Source organism: Orcinus orca, chromosome 11 (genome assembly GCF_937001465.1).
Source record: "Orcinus orca chromosome 11, mOrcOrc1.1, whole genome shotgun sequence".
NCBI lineage: Eukaryota > Metazoa > Chordata > Mammalia > Artiodactyla > Delphinidae > Orcinus > Orcinus orca.
The window spans coordinates 102,234,966-102,255,287 of record NC_064569.1 but is presented as its reverse complement, the minus strand read 5'-3'; the positions used below and the strand labels follow the sequence as shown (position 1 = coordinate 102,255,287).

At 66.1% G+C, this 20,322-nt stretch overlaps 1 long non-coding RNA gene across 1 annotated transcript; it reads left to right on the top strand.

The window, feature by feature from the left end:
• The first annotated feature begins 1,336 nt into the window (after positions 1–1,336).
• On the top strand, positions 1,337–4,772 carry LOC125960496 (uncharacterized). The gene is made up of 2 exons (XR_007470216.1): positions 1,337–1,594; positions 4,172–4,772. It is a non-coding gene; the product is annotated as an uncharacterized LOC125960496 (long non-coding RNA).
• Positions 4,773–20,322: the final 15,550 nt, after the last annotated feature.

Sequence of the window (20,322 nt, the reverse complement as noted above, 5' to 3'; positions counted from 1 at the left end):
GCGGGGGAGCAGGGAAGCCTGTCCCGCCAGGACCTGCCCACACGGGCTCTGAGGGCAGAGCCGGGCCATGTGGTCATCCTCTTGGTCCTCATTTACAGGTGGGGAAACTGAGGTTTGGGGACGCAAGTGGCTGGCCAGGCCCCAAGTGTCAGCTGAGGTTGGGCAATGCTGCCCTGCTCACAGGCTAGAGAACCAAGGCTAGGGGTCACCAGGACAGGGGCAGGGGGGCCAGGCAGGGGAGCTGGGTGGGCGACCCAGAGCCTAAGGCCGGGCAGGAGGGGCTGGGGCATCTTCGTAGGCTGGCCCCATGCCAGTCCTTGTGTAAGAACTTGGGGTCAGGGAGGTGGGGAGGGGCGGCTGGGGCAGAGAGATGTCGAGTCGTCGAGTCTTGGGGTCGGCGAGGACTGCTGGGCACAGCGCCCGCGGGAAGGAGTCCACAGTGGGGGCAGGAGAGCAGGCTGGGCTGAGCAGTGGCCAGGGGGCCTCGGCGGAGGGTCTGCCCTCCTGCAATCCCACCTGCCGGGACACTGGGGAGCCCAGCAGAGGTGACCCGCCTGCCTGCCTGGGCCCCGAGCCCCCGGGGGAGGCAGGTTGGGGTCAGCATCAGCTGGCCTGGCGGCTGGGGCCCTGGCACGTGGAGCAGGGCCGCCCATCTGAGGAGCACATGCAGCCCGGCCCTGCCCTCAGTGTGAGTTCAAGGGCTCTGGAGGGCAGTGGCCAGACTGCCCTTGGGCCGAGGGGCGGGGGGCAGAGCTGGGTCTCGGCCCCGCCCGGTAGCCAGGCCCCAGGCCAAAGCTGGCCTCCTTGTGCCTCTGAGTTGTGAACAGGAGAGGAGTGGACGCTGCCTGCCCATCCCCCGCCGCTGGGCTGGTGCCCTGAGGTGCTACCCATGACGCAGGCTGTGGCCTCTGTTCCACCTGCCTCCTGGCTGGGCTCCAGTCCACATACACACGTGTACTCACACACACACACACCTGGAAAGACCAGTTCCACAGGCTCTTGGCCTGTGTAGGCCAGGCCTGCCCAGACACTGCCCTACCCCCCCTCCCCGGCCCCAGCCTCGGTTTCCCCACCTGTGAGCTGGGCAGTCCTGCCCACCTGAGGTCCTTGCTAGGCTGGGCGCACAGAGGGGCCTCACGGCCGGGGGTGGGGGTGGGGAGCGGGAAGAGGCCCCCCCCACCTTCCCCCACCTCCCGGGGCCCTTCCAGGTGGTTGGTACGCACCAGCTGTGCCCCGGAGCTGTGCCCCGGAGCTCTCCACCGCGTCAGCACTCAGCCAGCGGCCGGGCCCGGGCTTCTGCAGGGCCGGGCCTCCCGGGAGGCGCCTGAAGGTGATTCCTCAGTTCCTCAGTGGGCGGAGGACTCATCAACGACACAGCTCAGACTGGCCCGCACCCCACTCTGTGCCCCATGCTCCCCTGCGGTTGATGGTGACACCCACCCCTCCCTGTCGCTGGAGCCATCCGGGCCATCCCCACCCGTGGGTGCCCCTCTCGACCTCTTAGGACTTCCTGCGCTGTGGCTTCGGCTTGTCCGAGGGGCGCCCAGGAGAGCGCTCTGCGTGAGCCCCTAAGCCAGCCTGTGGGGCTGGAGAGGTGCGATGGGGCGGTGCGCGAGCGGGGTTGGGGGAGAGGGGGCGCCAGAAGCGTGCGCAAGCGCTGCTGGGATATCTGTGAGCCCGTGTGCCTGCGAGCAGGATGGCGAGTGCGAAGATGCCTGTGGTCCCCTGTGTCCTGACCTGGGTGGGCCCACGTGGGTGCTGAGTCAGGATCTGGAAGGGCCCACGTGGACCATTGTGGACGCTTGTGCCCTGACCAGTGGTCATGTCCTTCATGACCTGCAGCCCTGAGGGCCCTCTCCTCTGGAAAGTCCAGCAGCCCGGCCGCCCAGGAAGTCGGGACCGTCACCCACCGGCTTCATGTCCAGGCCACACCGTGGCACCGGGCAGAAGTGTGGCCCACGGAACAGAGGGCCCCGGCACCAGCCCTGGCAGCCAGCGCCCAGGGCCTGCACCTGCCCCCAAGACGCGGACCCAACCCGAAGCATCCTGCCACCCATCCTGCCTCCAGGCCATCCTCCCAGCGCCCCCCAGCAGGAAGCCAACCCCCTGCAGCCTGAGGGGCTCTGCTCTCTGGACCTTCTCCCAGGCCTGGGGTGGCTGGTGGGGAGAGTCTCCTGCCCTGGGGAACGTCCAGTCCGGGTGGTGGGAGGGGACGAGGGGGAGCAGGGCCAGAAATCCTGATCTGTGAGGCTGGGGAGTCCCGGGCCGGAGGACTACGGGGAGACCTGTAGGGCGGTGCGGTCGAAGGGCAGTCGGGGGGCGCATGTCGAGGGGTATAAAGGTCGGTGGGCAGTGCGGGCGTTGGGGGGCGGCTGGGGCCCGGGGCCAGCAGGGGACAGGGCTAGAGACGGGGCAGGACGCACGGGGCGGAGCAAGGGGGGCTGGGGCGGGGTCGAGGGGCGGCGGGGGTGGGGGAAAGGCCAGAGGGAGGCGAGGGGGCCCTGGGGGGCGGGGGAGCTGGGTTTCGGGGTGGGGCCGGAGCAGCGGGAAGTGGGGGTCGCGGCGGGGGCGCCCGGGAACACAATGGGCGCTTGTGTGCCGATGCGGCAGCCGGCGCCCTGAGCGGACACCGCCCTGTTCCGGCCGCACACCGTGTCCTGGGCCGGGCGGCCGCGGCGCCGGGCCAGCGGGGAGGGCGCAGCGGGGCTGGGCACGCGCGGCGGCTGGAGCGTCCCGCCCGCCGGGCTCCCCGCGGCTCCACTGCGGCGGCTCCACTGCGGCCGCCCCACCAGGCCCTCCGGCTCGTCTCTCAGAGGGTGGCCGTGGCCTGTGTCCCTCAGCCCGTGTCCCAGGGCCTGGCCATCCTGGCTCCGTGTGGCAATGGCAACTAGGCTCAGAGGCCAACCGACCCGGCACAGGGCCCAGCCCAGGTCTGGCGGGCTCGCCCGGCCACTGGGGTCTGCACCCCGGGCTGGCGGGCGGGAGTGGGGGGCGGGGCTTACATGCTCTGTGGGGAGACGGCCCTGCAGGCTCAGCTGGGAGGGCATGTGGGCTGCATCCCGGCCCTGCAGGGGGGCGGGGGTAGGCACAGAGCAGAGCGCCCTCGCTCTTGCTTCACAGCCCCAGAGGCAGCTGAGAAAAGAGAAGAGGCCTGGCCCTCCTAGGCCTCCAGCCATGTTCCGGGAGGCCAGGAGGGAGGGTAGCTGCGCAAGGGTGGAGCCGGCATTGGGCAGAGGCGGTCAGATCTCAGGCCAGTGTGGGTCTGCAGCTGAGGCCCCTCTGCCGCGCCCCAACTCCCACCCGCTGCAGGGGAGCGGCTGCAGGACCCAACAGAGCCCAGCAGGGGTCCTGTCTCGATCTCAGGCCCCACCCTAGACAGGCAACAGCTCTCTAGCTCCCTTGGGGAGGCCCCAGGAGAGGGCATTTGCATGACAAATGGGTTCCCTGGAAGGCTGCTGGGCCCTGGAAGCTGGCGCTCCTGTGTGTGTGTGCGTGTATGTGTCTGTGCGTGTGTGTCTACGTGTGTGTCTGCGGACGGCAGGCCTGACCGCGCTCCGCATGGGCTCACAGCATCCTTCTGCATGAGGGTGCACAGCTCGGCCGTCCTCGCAGGCCTGCTCACAGAGGCAGCCCCATCTGGGCCACAGAGCCGGGGCCTAGCCCCAGTGGGCTCAGAAGTTTCCTCATCAGTTAGGAAGACCTCACCCAGGCCCCGTGTCCCTATACCCTGGTGGTGGTCCCGCAGCTCGGCAGGACAGGCCACGTCTGCTGTCGGGCCTACAGGGCTGTGAGGCCGGTGAGGGGGATTCTGAGCAGATGCCCAGGGCTTCCTCCCAGATTCTTGGTCCCCAGCTTCTGGGACGGGCTCGAGGGGGCCAGACCTGGTCAGGTTGGGTAAGGGGAGGTTGGAAGGTGGGGGGAGCATGGGCAGGGGGGTGGCAGGGCGTGGGGAGACCAAGGTGGGGATGAACTGAGGAACCGGTGACGGTGCCAAGGAACAGGCGAAGGTCAGCCTGGGTCAGACTGGACGGGGGGTGTCTGGCTGCGCGGAGCGTGGTTAAATGGGGCTTGCCAGGACCCTCGGGGAGGGCAGGCCTGGCTGTGTTCTGGGGAGGCTGGGCTTGCACTTAGGTCCAGAGTCTCCTGCTCTCTAAACTCTGTTATTCTGCAGGCCCTCTGGGAGACGTTCAAAAAAGGAAAAGAAGGAACCGTGAAACCTCGCAGAGTCAGGTGCCCAGCATGCCACAGGCATGAACATTTAAGATGCAGAGGGGCTTCCCTGGTGGTGCAGTGGTTAAGAATCCTCCTGCCAATGCAGGGCACACGGGTTTGAGCCCTGGTCCGGGAAGATCCCACATGCCGCGGAGCAACTAAGCCCGTGCGCCACAGCTACTGAGCCTGTGCTCTAAAGCCCGTGAGCCACAACTACCGAGCCCGCGAGCCACAACTACTGAAGCCCGTGCGCCTACAGCCTGTGCTCGGCAACAAGAGAAGCAACCACGATGAGAAGCCCGCGCATCGCAACGAAGAGTAGCCCCCGCTCGCTGCAACTAGAGAAAAGCCCGCACGCAGCAACAAAGACCCAATGCAGCCAAAAATAAATAAATAAAATAAATAAATTTTTTTTAAAAATAAGGAAAAGAAGGACTTCCCTGGTGGTCCAGTGGTTAAGAGTCTGCGCTTCCACTGCAGGGGGCGTGGGTTCGATCTCTGGTTGGGGAAATTCCGCATGCTGCGAAGTGAGGCAAAAAAAAAAAAAAAAAGATAAAGAAGATCTGGTCTTGATTCAGAGGAGAGGAGCCCTCAAGACCAGCTCCACGCAATAAAAAGTGAATTCACATGAGTGAGAGTAACAAGAAACAGGTGAAGTTAAGTTTAATGTTGCTCTTATTTAACCCTGTATCTCCGAAATATTATCATTTCAACATATAGTTAGTATAAACAGGCATTAATGAGACAGTTTACACCTTTTCTCCTACTGAAGCCTAAACCGCCTGTGCCTCCCATATTGCAGGTGGCTCAGTTCTCACCGGCGAGGAGGGGCCCTACGGGTGGTGCCGCTGTGGACCCTTGCTGGGGTTCGGGAGCCTGTTAGAAATGCAGAACGCCAACCAAAGACTCACTGGCCACCCTGGTGATCCCAGGGCACCTTTGCGTTCCCAAGCCTGGGGCCGGAGGCCTCTTGGTGGTGGGGAGATATACCCAGGAAATGTCTTTTTTTAAAAAAATACATATTTTAACATTTTAATTGTTAAATGTAGCATGCAGAAAAGAGCACAGACTTGTCATGGTCCTTTTTTTTAATATGTTTATTCAATGTTCTAAATAAAGAAAGATTAAACTTAAAAATCACTAAAAAAAAATCACTGTCATGAACGTTACCCTTTATTATAATATTGTGCGGGGCAAGTTTTAAAGCAGATATAAGGGCGGTGACCTCACTGCAGACGCTGAAGCCACACAGTATTTCATAGCTCGTGGGGGTGTATTTCGTTCCTACCTGAGTGGTGAAACGCTGCACCAAACTAACTCAGTTGTTTTTATTTTTCATTGTGGTAAAATATACGTAACATAAAATTTGCCGTTTAACCACTGAGTATACAGCTCAGGGGCATTAAGCACACCCACCTTGGGGCTTCCCTGGTGGCGCAGTGGTTAAGAATCCGCCTGCCAATGCAGGTAACACAGGTTCAAGCCCTGGTCTGGGAAGATCCCACATGCAGCGGAGCAACTAAGCCCGTGCGCCACAACTACTGAGCCTGTGCTCTAAAACCCGTGAGCCACAACTACTGAGCCCGCGAGCCACAACTACTGAAGCCTGCGCACCTAGAGCTCGTGTTCTGCAACAAGAGAAGCCAGCACGACGAGAAGCCCGCGCACCGCAACAAAGAGTAGCCCCCGCTCGCCACAACTAGAGAAAGCCCGCGTGCAGCAATGAAGACCCAACGCAGCCAAATAAATAAATAAATAAATAAATAAGCTAGGAAATATTACTAAAAAAAAAAAAGAATTCCTTTCCTTTTAAAGGCTGAGTAATATTCCACTGTGTGTAGAGACCACATTTTTTAAATCCCTCCATCCATTGATGGACACATGGGCTTCTCCTGTCTTTGTCTGTTGTGAAGGATGCTGCCATGAGCACGGGTGTGCAAGGGTTTGTCAGAGACCCTGCTTTCAGATCTCTGAAAACAGAATCCTGGGTCGTGTGGGACTCAAGCCCATCCTGAGGAACGTCCGTGGTGTTTTCCACGCAGCTGCACCATTTCACAATCGCGTCAGCTGTGTGCACGAGGGTACCATTTTACTACAGGCTGCCAACACTTGGTACTTTCCATTTCTTTGGTGGCAGCCATCCTGGTGGGCGTGATGTGGCGTCTCAGGGGGGTCTTGATCTGCAGTTGCCCCAGGTTATCACTGTCTGACACCCTCTCCCTGTCTTCACTGTCCTTCTCGCCCAGCTCAGAGCCCTGGGCCCCCTGAGCGCCCCCTTTCCCCCTCGGCCCCTCTCAGGCCACTACCCCCGACTCAGGGCAGCTGGATGTGTATGGAGGAACACCCTCCCCGCTGCCCTCCCCTTCTACTCCATCTCCCCCCCTCCCAAACCCTGACCCCTCTCGTCCTCTGCACCCCTCCCGCCCGCCCTGCGAGCCCCTCACAGGCCCCTCCCTCCCCCACCATCAGTCCCCCCGACCGTGTCCGACAGAGACCTGTGTGGCTTCCGCCTCATCCGACAGCCTCTCTGGGCCTCCCTCCTGCTGTGCTGAGCGGGGGGCGGGCGCTGCCCCCTCGCCTGGGCACCTGGGTCTCCTCTCACACCCGCAGCTGGCTCCGCCTGCAACATCATCTTTTGTTGTGTCTCGAGTTACCCCAAACCCTAATGGCAACAACAACACAGGTTTATTGTCTTACGGCTCCTGTGGGTCTGGAATCCAGGCGTGGCCGTTCCCTCGTGCTGAGCAGGGCTGCGGTCTCATGGGGAGGCTCGACCATGAAGGCATCGGTGTGGCCGGACCAGGTCCTCGCCGGCGGGGCTGCCCTCAGCTCCACATACGTGGGCCCCTCCACGGAACGACTGCCAGAGCCTTGGGAACCAGCCGCCGGGTCCATGCTGGATGGGAGGCGACAGCACAGGGCAGGAGACCGGGAGGCCGGGATCTAGAATCTGCCTGGCGCTCACCACCCACCCCCGGTCCTTGTCACCATCCCGTGTCGCCTGGATGACCCCAGTGCCCCTCCCCACTGGCCTCCCCGCCTCCACCCCAGCAGGACAGCCAGGGTGCCTGTGATGCCTGAGTCACTGTCCTGCCACTGCTCTGCCCCCAGTCCTCCCAGGGGCCGCTCCACCCCAGCTCCACCTCTGGCTGAAGCCCCTGGCAGCTCCGAAGAAGTAGCCGGTGCTGGGGGGAGGACGGTGCAGCCCCGCAGGATTCCAGCGGGGTATCTTGTAGGGCGGACACAGGGTCTGCATTGACGTTGGTGCCTGGAAACCTGAAGAGTGTCGCGGCCCATTAGAGCAGGGGCAAGTGGGGCCCTAGTTAGGGCAGGAGACCCACGGACCACAACGGCCATTACCCCAGCCCCTGAACGTATAACCGGGGGGACATCCGTCCAGCTGGGGCAACCCCTGAACTAGATTCTCAGCCTGTGAGGGAAGAGCTCTCGTGGCGGGGACAGCCAGGTGGAAACTTCACCCCAGCCAAGACGGTAAACAGTGCCACATTCCGGGGAGGTGATGTGGTAGAGCCCAGTGCCACCCTGCAGCCCTGAGGTGCAGGTGGTCCCCACCCCAGTCCCATCCAGTCACCACGCTGGCCCTAACCCTAACTCCTGGCAGAGACTGGACGGCTGCAGACTGCCAAGGAGCTGCTGAGCAGTGCGGCGGGGAGGCCAGGGCAGTCAGTAGCCTCTGGTGGAGGTGCATCGCCCCTGATTTGGTGAACGTGTTCTTTGCTGTCCCCATGGAGAAAGAGGACCAGGCACAGCTGTCACGAAGGACCTGACGTGTGTGCGCTCCAGGCCTGTTCCAGGGCTGTGTCAAGGCTCCTGCGTTGGTATAATAAGGTTCTGGGACGGGAACCCTCAGAAAGTCGCACTGTCCCCACGGTGGGAGAGTCACAGCACGGCCCTAGGTTCTGGAGCACAGCCTGCCACCCACAATGGGACCTGGGCGGTGCTGTGCCAGGGTCCACGAACGGGAGCACGAGTGGCCACTCCCGGTGTCGTCCCCCCACCCCCATGTCTATGCTCCTGTCCCCGCAGCTCCAGGCTCTGCAGGTCAGAGATCCTGGTGCCCAAGGAGGCCCAATCTCTCCAGGGCGCGCAGCGAGGAACACAACCGAGCTGCCCAAGAGCAGCAGGTGAGCCGGCGGCCACCTCGTTGGAGGAGGCGGGCCCTGACCGGCGGGGGGTGGGGCTGCTTTCAACCCCGCCCCGGAGGAGGCGGGCCCTGACCGGCGGGAGGTGGGGCTGCTTTCACCCCCGCCCCGCAGGAGGCGGGCCCTGACCGGCGGGGGGTGGGGCTGCTTTCAACCCCGCCCCGGAGGAGGCGGGCCCTGACCGGCGGGAGGTGGGGCTGCATTCAACCCCGCCCCGGAGGAGGCGGGCCCTGACTGGCGGGAGGTGGGGCTGCTTTCACCCCCGCCCCAGTGTGACCACCAAGGCTAGACCCCTCAGGGACGGGGGCTTGGGTCAGGGAGGACTCACTGGCCGGAGTGTCCCAAAGGAGGGATCCTCGTTAATGGAGAAAACCTTCCGTCCCTGACATGCCTGTGGATGCTTCCCCGAAGACCTGGGGCAGGAAGGGGGCAGGGGCTGAGGGCTGCAGGCAGGGAGGCCCTGGAAGGTCAGGGTGGCCGTGGGCTACGTGCCCTTCCAGCCACACTGCCCCTACCCACTCATCAGCCCCCAGATGGCTGCCGCTTCAGGGGCTCTGCTCTGGGTGTGGGGCTTCAGGGCAGGTACCTGAGGGTGATTTTTAGGGAAACTGATTTTCAGGGAAAGCATTCAAAACTGCCAAGGTTGCTCCCAGGGCTCCCGTGCATCCACGTCTCCCTGGGCCCCCAGGGCCTGAGCCTGGTGGGCGGCAGATGCCTGGCCCCCACGCAGGGGCAGCACCCTCCCCGCCTCCCCTCCCACTGCGACAGTTGGCCTGGACTCCGGTGGGGCTGACTCCAGGTCTGGGGGCTCTGGTGGGTGACGATGGGCCTTCCCATCACCCATCCCTCAGCCCAGGGCGGAGGAGCCTCCAGGGGGCTGCCCCACACCCCTCGGAGCCCAGCCTGGGTCCAGCTGCCCTGGGCAGGGCTCAAGCCTGATGGCCGCCCAGCACAAGGCCCGCTGCGTCCTCAGAAGCTACAGGAGCGGCACTGAGGCCGCGTCTCCTCTGCTGCTTGGGAGTGTGACCTGGGGCTTGGACAGGGGTCAGCAGCGGGCAGCTTCGGGGCTGGACAGCCAACGCATCACTCTCACTCACTCAGTCATTCAATAAGTAGCTCTTTCCCGAGAGCCCAGTTCAGGACCACGGTCAGATCGCGGACGGGTGGGGCAGTGGCTGGACAGGCAGGTGGGTTTATTCATTTATTCACCATTAAACAAAACTTTCTGGAGGACCTATGGGTCTGCAGAACTGCAGATGGCTGGATGGATGGAGAGATGGGCACATGGACATACGGACACGTGGCTATAATGGACACACAGACATATAAATGGACGGACAGACAGACACACGGACACATAAATTCCCTGGCTTGGGGTTCCTGCCGAGGCATCCCTGAAGCAGTCACCTGAAGCCAGTCCCCTGGTGCCCGCTTTTCCCCACGTAGCCTCAGCACGCCCATGGAGGACGTGGCCACGGCAGCACACAGAGGTCTGGGCGCAGGGACCACGACGCTGGACCCAGGCCACGGGCAACAGGTCCAAACTGAAGCCTCCACCTTGAACCTGGCCCTCTGACCCAAAGCTTGGAGCCCTCATTCCAGGCGGGGTTTTCGCAGCAGCGCGCCCGCCCAGCCCCGCACTACGCAGCAGAAGGACCCCCTGAACCTCCGTCAGATCACGGCCCCCCTGCGCTCCCACCCCACAGGGGAGAAGCCAAGTTCTCCGAGACCCGCCCCCATCGGACCCCTCCTCCCGCCCAGTGTCACAGGCCACGTTGCCGGGGTCTATTTTGTCCCCTCCCCCCACCCAGGGTCCTATATTCATGTGCCCCCCACCTCTGCCAGGTCTCCTGGCACCCATCATCCCCCGGAGACCAAGGTGGGCAGCAGAGCGATGGTGAGTGAGGGGCAGGAGTCCCCAGGAGGGACCCTCGGCCCCTGGACGCCCAGCTGTCTTCTGTGTCCACACTGTCCCTCAGCCCTGACCGTGCCAGGGCCAGAGCTGAGCCGAGGGCCACGTGGACAGTGGTGTCGGGGGAACTCTCACCTGTCTGCTTACCCCTGCGGGCTTTTGGGCAGCCCCCCTGCAGGGGCTGTTCCTGAGGGGGCAGACCCAGGCACCGGGACCAGGGATGTCGCTGGTGTCCAGCTGCCCGTGAGCCTGGGAGGGTTGCTCTCCAGGCCTCAGTCCACACCCCGCCGGTCCAGGGCCTGGCATGAACTGGCTCAGCACCCTTCTTTCAATGGTTGAACAAAAGGAAGAACAATGGAAAACGCCAGGACGGCTTGGGTGGGGGTCCAAACACCGTCCCACCAGCAGCCTGAGGACGCGGCAGCATCAGGACGAGGGAGGGGCAGGGGTTGACCTCCAGGCCCGGACAGATCCCGGCTTGGGGCTGCCCCTCCAGTCCAAGACCCTCCCCCTCTGGACAGCATCACCTCTTGCCCACCCTCAGGGACACAGGTGGGCACGTGGACAGCGGGAAGGACAGGTGGGCAAGGGATGGCACGAGGGCTATCGGGCACCTGCGTGAAGGCCAGGATTCCAGGGCCCGCCCAGCCTCCCACGGACTCGACGTCCCTCCTCCCTGACTCCCCTGGACACCCACCCCACAGGACTGCGGTCACAGACAGGGCACGAAGCAGGCAGACGAGCCCCGGGCCAGGGAGGGCTGCCGCCGTGCTGGGGCGGGGGTGGGGAACGCGCACCCTGCCGCGGTGCTGGCCCAGCTCCCGCCCTGCGCCAGGCACCCTGTGGTACTTCACAGCTGCGCCGGGCTGGGAGACTCACGGGCCAGCTCGGGCCAGTGCCCGCGGGGTGGGCTGCGGGGTGAGCCAGCGGCACCTCCCCCGCTCCTCCAGCAGATGTGCATCAGAGGTGGGGGGAGGGGTGGGTGCAGCTGCGGTGTCCTGCACATGGGGACGCGGGGACTATGTTGACGATCGGTGCCTGTGTGTGTGAGAACACGTGTGTGGATGCATGTGACCGCATGTGCGTGGGTGTGCTCGTGTGAGTGCACACTTGCCCGTGCTATGGGGGGTCCAGCTCGTGAGCAGTGTGTGAACCATGGGCTGGACGTTGGCCTGGGTAGCAGCGACATGGTGACCTTTGACCCCAAGACCCACAGGGCCCCTGGGCAGGGAGGGGCAGTGTGTGGAGGCAGGAGGATACCTTAAGCTGACTAACCCTCCCCCTTATCCCCTCCTCCCCGAACCTCCTCCCCCACGTCCTGTCCTGTCGGCACTGTCCTTCTCTGTGCCCCTTGGGTCTGAGGTCCAAGGATGCCCTCAGGGGCGCCCCTGGTGGCTTTGACCTAACAGAGGCCCCACCCCCACGTGTGTTTCCTGGCTCGTGGCAGCTTGCAGCGTGGGGCTGACCTCTCTGAGGGTTTCCGCATGGGTCTCAGGCTCCAGGGTGGCAGCACTCAGAGGGCCTGGCTGGGCCTGCTGTGCTCCCAGCTCTGCTGGAAGGCGGGCACCCAGGGGTGTTTCTCGGGTGTCCGTCCCTGTGCGACCAGGGTGCACCGTGCAGGAGACAGGTGACCTCCCTGACTATGGGCTGAGATGACAGATTTGCCCCAAAGCTGGAAGCCTGGGCCTCCAGCTCAGAGGGACATATAGACAAGTAGATGGACAGACAAGCAGCTGGTGACGGGCAGAAGCTGCTGAGAATTGGCGGAAGCCGGGCGGGTGGCCGGCGGGTGGCCCGACGGGTCCTGGAAATCCTCGCTTCCTGTTTTTCCAACAAAGGGCCTCTGTCCCGCGGGGAGGTTGCTGGCCAGCAGCGGCGGACGTGCCTTTTCCGTAAACAGGGCTGTTTCCTTTCTCCTCATGGCACAGGAACGGCGGTCTCCAAGCCCCCCATCCCAGCCACGGGCACGACCAGCCACAGGATCCTGTAGGGGAGACGGTCCTGGGACAGGGGCCAACCTGCCACCGTGCGAATGAGGGTTGTGGCTTGGCCGGCTTCGATGAGGCCCCCAGAACAAGCAGGGGACAGGAATTCAGTGGTGCCTGCCCCCTGGGACAGGTGGGAGGCCAGAGCAGCCTGGGGTCCACGAAAGCCAGAATCAGGGTGGGCAGGGGCTGTGTTGAGCCTAGGCCCCCTTGGGGTTTGGCAGGGCTCTGTGACCCTCAGGCCCTGACCCAGCAGCCCTGGAAGCAGAAAGGCAGGGCTAAGTCCCCACGGGAGCTGGGTCTCCTGAGAGGTAGCAGCAGGGGCCCGGCCTGGCCTGCAGGTGGCTCTCCCTCCAGGCTGGCTGGGAGAGCTGCCCCTGGGTGCTCAGCCAGGTGGACACCACCACGGTGCCTGCTCCCCAAATGCGAAAGCTCAAGGGTCAGAGAGGGCCTCCGACATGCCCAAGCCCCTGAGTATGGCCCTCGGGAGAAGACCAGGTGCGCTTCCCTCCCCGAGAACGAAGCCCAGGCCAGGCCCTGCAGGGGAAGGGCTGGAATGTCGGCTCCAGGCCCCTTGGCCGGGTGGCCTCAGGGGGTCACCGACATGGGGACAGAAGCAACACCCCCTGGCTGGCCCTGGCTCGGGGAGGACCCCTGAGGGGTGCAGGGCAGCCCCAGCCAGGCGGCGGGAGCGGCCTCCGTGTCCTGGCCATGCAGCCGGCCAGGAGTCAGCGCCCGGGCATGCGGCCGAGTGGGCCCGTGTGCAGGCGTGTGTGGGTGACTGTGTGCTCCCAGGCGGCGGGCGCCTGGACTGGCTCGTGTGAGGGGCTGGTGGGGGTTATTTATAGCGGCTCCGCTGACGAGAGGCGCTATTAATAGTGAGGGTGGCGGGTGAATGAACAATATGCCTCCGGGTGGGGTGGGGGGCGGGCGCCGTTCTCTGCCCGAGACACCCGGGGCTGGTACCCCGGCGGCTGGACAAGGGCCACTGTTATCCAGTCAGCAGCTGAGCCGGGGCCTGCGGTTCACCTGGGGCAGCAGGCTGGGGGGGGCCCAGGCTGGTGCCCCGCGCCCTGCTCTTCCAGGGGGCCATTGGCCAGCCACCCTTCACCCCAAGGAGAGACGTGCTGATGCTGGGGAGTGTGAGATGGGAGGGGCAGGGCTAGGAGGGGCCCCAGATGGAGGAGCGGGTGCTTAGATGGGCCCCCACACCTGGCGTCAGGTGGCAACACGGGAGAGGGTGGACGAGGGGCCGCAGGGGGCTGGAGCCCTCAGCCCCAGCCCTGTGCTCTGTCACCTCATTTCTAGTCCACGACCGGAAGTGGCTTTGACACAGGGTCCCCGCTGACCTCGCAGGTCAACCCCGCCTCCAGCAGGGAGCAGTACATGGGGGCGGGGCAGCAGACCACACCAAGGGATGGGGAGCCGCTGGTCACCCCCGGGTCTGCCCGATTTAGCTTCATTCTCTTCGACTGTTTTCTGAAACCACAAAGGGATACTCAGCTCCTGGTAAAAAGGTCAGACCTGACCCCAGAAAGGGTGCAGCATGGAGTGGGGCTGCCTGCGGGCCGTCACTTGGAGCCCCACTCTCCAGCCTCACGGGGCGGGGGCTGCTCCCCTCCTCTCCCGGAGCCCAGTCGGAGGTCCCCCGAGGCGCCCATCGGGAGGGTGGGCTGTGGTCCAGGGGCCCAGGGGCCGGCCGTAGCTCCCCGGGGAGGGAAAGCTGTGCGGGCGCAGCCCCTGCTGAGACCAGCCCTGGCGCGGCCCCCTCCCTCCCCAAGGCAGGGCCTGACCTGAGGTCCTGGAGGACACGGGGGGGACGGCAGGGGAATAGACCCTCAGTGCCTGGGACGGGATCTCTACGCCCCGAGAGCCAGTGCGGGTCCGCGGCGCTCATCAGGCCCGAGCCCCTGGGCCCCGCCAGCTCCTTCCGGGGCTGAGACCCCGCGCCGCCACCCCCATAGGAGGACGCGGGGACGGATCTGCCGGGCCGCTCACCCTCGACCTCACATCTAATTCACCCGCCTGCTTCCGCCCGGCCTGTTTCTTTCGGGAACCCCCCCACCCGCGATGACGTCAAGCGGGGCACGAGCATCCCGCCCGCGGCCACCTGGCGCCAAGCGCTTTCCAAGAAGGTCGCGGCCCACCGCGCACGCGCCGTGCCTACGTCCCCGAAACCTCGGGCTTTACCGTCGGCGTCATCACCCTTGCATCACTACAGCTCCGGGAAGGGGAAAGGGGGCTCCCAGGGCCCGGACGCGCGGGCGGGCCGCGGGCGGACCCCAGCCTTTCCGGCCGCCCTACCCCGGACGCGACGCGCGGGACGATCGCGCCCCTCCCCCGACTTCTCCGGCCCCCACCACCCCTCCCCCCGCCCCGCGGCCCCTCCCGCGGCCGGAGCCTGGCCGACGCTTCCGGTGCCGCCCCCTTCCCGGCATGGCCGCGCCCCGCTTCCCGCCCGCAGGCCGAGCCCTTCCCCGCCCCGCCGCAGCGCCTGCCCTGCGAGGGCGGACACAGGGGTGGCGGCTAACCCTCCCCTTGTCCGGGAGGTTGGGGGCGGGGGCGGGCAAGGCATCGACGGGTCGGGCCTGGAGGGAGGCGGGGAGGGGGGCTGGGGAAGGTGTGCCCCTGTCCGCGCCCTCTTAGGCGCCGGGTCTCACGAAGGGCTGAGCTGCCCAGAGGGTCCTCTGCCCGCTCGCGCCCAAGTCCGGAGCAGGGACACTGAAGCCCACGGGCCGCCCCTCTCTAAGAAGGTGGGCGCCCCGCACTGCACACGCCCCGTCAGGCCAGTGGTGTGGAGCCAGCCAGCCTGGCGTCTGGGATGACCCCAGCACAATGAGGGCTTTGAGGACCCTGAACTGGGAGGGGGCGTGTGGCCTGAACAGCAGCCCGTCCCCAGAGAGGCCCAAGGCGGTCCCACCCAGCCCCGGCATGGAGCCGTCTGCCCCCATGGCTGCCCCCAGGACCGAGGCCTTCTGTGCTCCCCGCCCTCTACCCCTGCCCAGGATTCCAGTGCCCCCTCTGCCTGGTCCCTGAGGCACCCCCATGCCGGGGCCCATCGGGCTGGCTGTGGAGCCCCTCCCCACCCCTAGGCCTGCCTGTCTGCAAGACCCTGGCACCGCCGGGTGGGGATGAAGAGCAGAGGCAGGAGAGCCCAGCAGTACCTGGGGGGCTAGAGGGCAGAGCCAGCGGGGTCTGGGAAGGCAGCTGGGGTGAACATCTGTGAGCCGGAGCCGTGGCGGAGGAGGCCCCAGGAGCCAGCCCTATTCCAGGCCCCCGGCGGGTGGTCAGTGAGCAGCCCAGGATAGATCACCCGCAGAGGCTGGCCCTGGGCCGGGGCACCTCAGGGAGCCGGTGTAGTGGAGTTGGGGAGGGGCAGCCCCCCACTTCCACTGTGGGCCTCACACAGGGACACGGGCGTGAGAAGGGCAGCAGGCTCTAGGCAGGCACCAGGGTTTGGGGCCTGGCGATGGGGCGGGGGGGGGGGAAGGTAAGGCCTGTGCCCAGCTGCTGGGACCTCGCCCTCGGGCGCGGGACGGGTGTGAGGCCCGGCGGACGCAGCCATCTGGAGCGGGGAGAGGCAGCCTGCCCGGGCTCCCGCGGGCCCCGCTGCCAGTGGGAGAGGCTGTCACAGGATGGAGGGTGACGGGGGTGGTGGCGCCTGGTCGTCAGGGGCCGGTGCGTGCAGCTTCCGTGAGCGGCAGGGCTGAAGCTGGGCCAAGGGCCCGAGGCGCCTGAGGTCGTGGTTGACAGAACACTGTGTTCCCGGGGACTGGACTGGCGGCCGAGGAGGAGAAGCCACGGGTGCGTGACCAGGAGGCCCCCGTGAAAGGTCGTGACCCTTGCCCCGTCTCCAGGCCCGAGGCAGGCTTCAGACCCAGAACCCCCACTGAAGGGCAGGCTGGGTCCCCAGTAGGCGGAGTCTGCCACATCGGCACACCTACCCCTGCCCTTCCCTGGACCCCGTAACTGAGCACACGGAGGAGAGATGCCGAGCGTTTGAGGACTGCTAGACACAGGTGATGCTGGTACCTGGAGGCCCACAGTGTCCTCACGGCCCCCAGGCCACGGGGACTCTCCAGCCCGCGGTCACCTGGACCGGCTGCCCATCCTCCCTATCAACAGGCCAGGTGACCAGGAAGTGGCGAACACACTGGGCCTTTGTAGGACACGTGCGCTCTAGGGAGAGGTGGGCCCCGCGCAGGGGCAGAGGCCTGGGGCCCTCCAAAGCAAGGTGCGTGCCACCATGAAGGAGGACGCGCAGGTCTGGAGGCTTCGGGTTCTGGAGCAGTACGTCCGGGCTCGGGCTCTGCTCCAATGCCCAGGGCCCCTAACGGCCCCCAGCTGGACGCGGCACAGAGCAGGAAGGCTGCAGCGCGGTGTCCCTGCCGCTGCATTTAATCCCATCCCGGGGGGCAGAGGCGTGGGTGGCTGAAGGGGAGGCCCTCCACGTGACCCCGGGGGCCAGAGCGGCAGGCGGTCTGCAGGCCGTGGCTCCCCCTGGGAGAGGGGGCACCTGGCCACGGGCTGCGGCCGTCGTCTCCCCAGAGGCCGACGCTTGGGGCTGGGTGTCCTGGGCTCTGGCCAGTGCCGAGCAGGATCCCTGGTCTCTACCCGCTTGAGCCAGAAACCCCGTTACCCCCGTGAGACGAGTGTCCCCAGGCATGGCCTGTGTCCCCGGCGCCACCCATTGAGAACTGCTGGCTTCCAAAGCGTTTGATCCTGTGACACAGGCTCCCACGTCAGACCAAGGGACCCACTTCACAGCAAAGCCAGGACCGGGCTGGGCTGGGACCACGGGCACTCAGGCACCACACTTCCAGAAGCTCCTAACCCACGGGGTGCACAACAGCCTGCTGAAGACCAGGTGGACGGCCATGCTCTGTGGGGAGGGAAGCCACCCCAGGACCTGCATATGGTGCGCACCTGGGCCCAGGTGCCGCGGGCGGGTGGGAGCAGCCCCGGGAGTCTGGGCCTCCAGGGCCCGCAGAGCCGAGGTCCTGGCTCCCTCAAGGGCCGCGGCAGAGTGCCCCCATGGGCTGCCAGGAACCTCGTGCAGGGCCCCGTGGGCGAGCAGAACTGCCACCGGGGCACGGTCCTTGACCCTGACTGGCAGGACGGCATTGCATGCCGTGACCCTTAGGAGGTGTGCGGAGGGGTCCCTGCAGTGTGGGACCGTGGAGGGCGCTGTGACTCACTGCCCCGGCAGCCCCGTCCATTCCCGTCCCGCGGCAGCACCCGAGGTGGGGTGAGGGAGCAGAGGCGCGGCCCTTGCTGGAACCGGGTCACTCCAGCGGCCAGGGGTCCGGGCTCCCGGGGCGGGGGTGCCTCTGAGGCTCCAGTGTGACGTTCCGGCTCTGTCCCAGCCCCGCCCCAGCCCCGCTTCCTTCTACTCCCGGGACCTCCTGGCCCAGGGCTAGCACCCCACCCCCCGGCAGTCCAGAGCGAGGGGCCCGGGGTGGTCCCACAGCGCCACCTGCTGGCCGCACCCGCCCCTCCGGGCCCGGGCCCAGTGGCTGATCCACCGAGGGGGCCGGACCTGTCCATCTGCTTGGCCAGAGGGGAGGACGCAGGACTTGGGCAGGGGTCACCGCCAAGTCACACCCCCGCCCCGCCCCAGGCGGAGCCAAAGCCTCTGAAAGGACAGCATCGTTCAAGCCCCCGCGCCCACATCCCCACACCCTTGCACGTGGACCCCCAGCCACGGTAGTCCCGGGACCCTGCCTGCATCCTGAGCCCCTAGCCCGGCCTGGTGCGGCCCTGCTGGGGGCGAGTCCCCCTCCCTGCCCGAGCCGAAGCACCCACCTCCGCTTTGTCCGGCCCAGCTCCTGGGCTGGGAATATCCTCCCGTTTACAGATGAGAAAGCCGAGACGGGATGTTCCACCATTGACTCCAGACCTCGGGCTCAGACGGGGCCAGGATCCCCTGCTGGGTGCAGAGACACGGCCCTGGGGAGCGGTGGGGGCTCACAGAAGGGTGCAATGTGGGCAAGGGGCTAGGGCCGACCTCTGAGGGTGACAGCTGAGCAGGGACCCCCTGGAGGGAGGGAGCGGTAGGAGCAGGGCCCTCCCACGTGTCCCCAGCAGGAGGGACAAAAGTGCAAAGGCTCTGGGGGGGGGACCGTGCATGGCGCTTTCAAGGAACCAGCTCAGCCTGACTTGCGCTGCCCTAGTGGGGCAGGGGCAGGGTTGGGGGGCCTGAGCGGGGGTCCCAGAGCAGAACGACGTGAGGGCCAAGGGAGCCCCCTGGGCTGTGGCCTCATCCCTCTTCAAGCCACCCAGGGCCAATAGTGCCCAATGGTGGAGGTGGTCTACCAGCAGGAAGGCAGCGTAGGGGCCGGGCAGGGGACCCCTCGGGCCCCATGGGTCAGCGTAGTGGTCGCAGGGGAGCCAGCCGCAGGGCTCAGGCCGGGGCCAGCTTTCGAGTGTCCAAAGCAGCGGGGCCCACCCCCTCCCCACTGCCAAGTGACTCTCCGGCCCCCTCAGGACACCTACTGATGCCACCTGTAGGGGGCAGGGGGCAATGGCACCCACAGAGCTCCGGTGGGGGGAGGGCAGCCACCCAGGTGACCCCACCGTGTGTGGGGGGACAGTGCCACCCAGGGACCGTGCGCTCGGTCCCAGGGCCTGCAGTGAGGACGGGGCCCATCCGGTTCCAGCTGGAGAGGGGGTCAGTTCCCCAGTGCAGTCACGAGGCCCCACCCGCGGGATGGCTTCGGCACCTGAGCCTGGGCCCCGCGTGCAGGACCTGAGCCGGGCAGGGACCACCCGCCCTGGCCTGGAGCTGCCCCCGCCCCCAGCTGACAGGGAAGGCTTCCCCTCTCTCCACCTCCTGGGAGCCTTCTAGCCGCGCCTCCCTGAGGCGCCCCAGGCCAGAAGCCTCCCTCTTCTCGTCCACCCACTGGTCAGCACCTCCACCGCACCTGGCCACACCCACCTGACATCCATCCGCAGGGCCCCAGCCCACACGGCTTCCTGGAAGCCCCCAAACTGCAGGCTCCCCAGGGACCCCCGTCCCCTCATCTCCGCCTGGCCCCTCGCTGCCCTCCACACGCAGCCGTCACCCCCATCACCCCCGCTGGTGGCCGCGCCCTCCCATGTGCCCTGCCCCTCAGCCTGCACCGCCATGTCCATCTCCGAGAGGACTGTGGCAGCTTGACGACTGGCCATCCCCCAGTGTGGACCCCCCAGGCCTGGACCAGACGACAGCAGCCTGCAACCCGTGCTGCTCGTTGGCCTTGCTGAGCCCACTGGACTCCACGCCCCCTCTAGGGATTCGGGCCCCCCCCCCCCCAGGCCTGGCACTGGAAGCTCCACCTCTGCCATGGCAGAGACGAGAGACCGGGGAGAGCCCGAGGTGCACCGGGGTGGGGCCAGCGCCTGCGGCCCTTGGGTTCTGTGGTCGCCCCTTCCCAGCAGGGACCCCTGGGGCAGAGTCCCACCTGCAGGTGCCCTGTCCCAGTGCCCAGGTGAGAGGGCCCAGCTCGGGCTCGGAGAGCACAGGTGCAGCACGGGGACAGGTGGATGGCCACTGGCGCCAGGACAGTGGGAGACATTTACAGGGATGACGTGAGGCCTGGCTGGGGCGGGGGGACAGGAGGCCAGAGGGGCTGGGGGAGCATGAGCGAGGGGAGTGGGTGGGGTGGTGGCCACTGGGCATTCACTGGGGGGCAGCCCTGGGGGGCTGGAGCGGAAGCCGTGGTCTGACCGCCACACAGACTGGTGGGAACGGGCTGGGCTGGGCTGCGGGGGGTCCATGCAGCCTTCTTCCCACGTGACGACCTGGCCCTGGGGCTCACGACTGACTTTTTCTCCAGCTTAGCCCCCAGGGTCCCTGGCAACACTCTAGCGGCCCAAAGGTGGGGTCCTGAAACTCACCCAGTTAAGGTTCTGATGGTGCTTGCAAGCCTGGGGGGTGGTGGCAGGAGCCCCTTGGGGACAGCCTGGCTGTGCTGCCTCAAAAACCCCCGCAGGCCTGGGGACTCCAGCAGGACGGGGCAAACTCCGTTCTAAAGGTCCACACGCTTCCAAGGAGACAAACGCACACCTG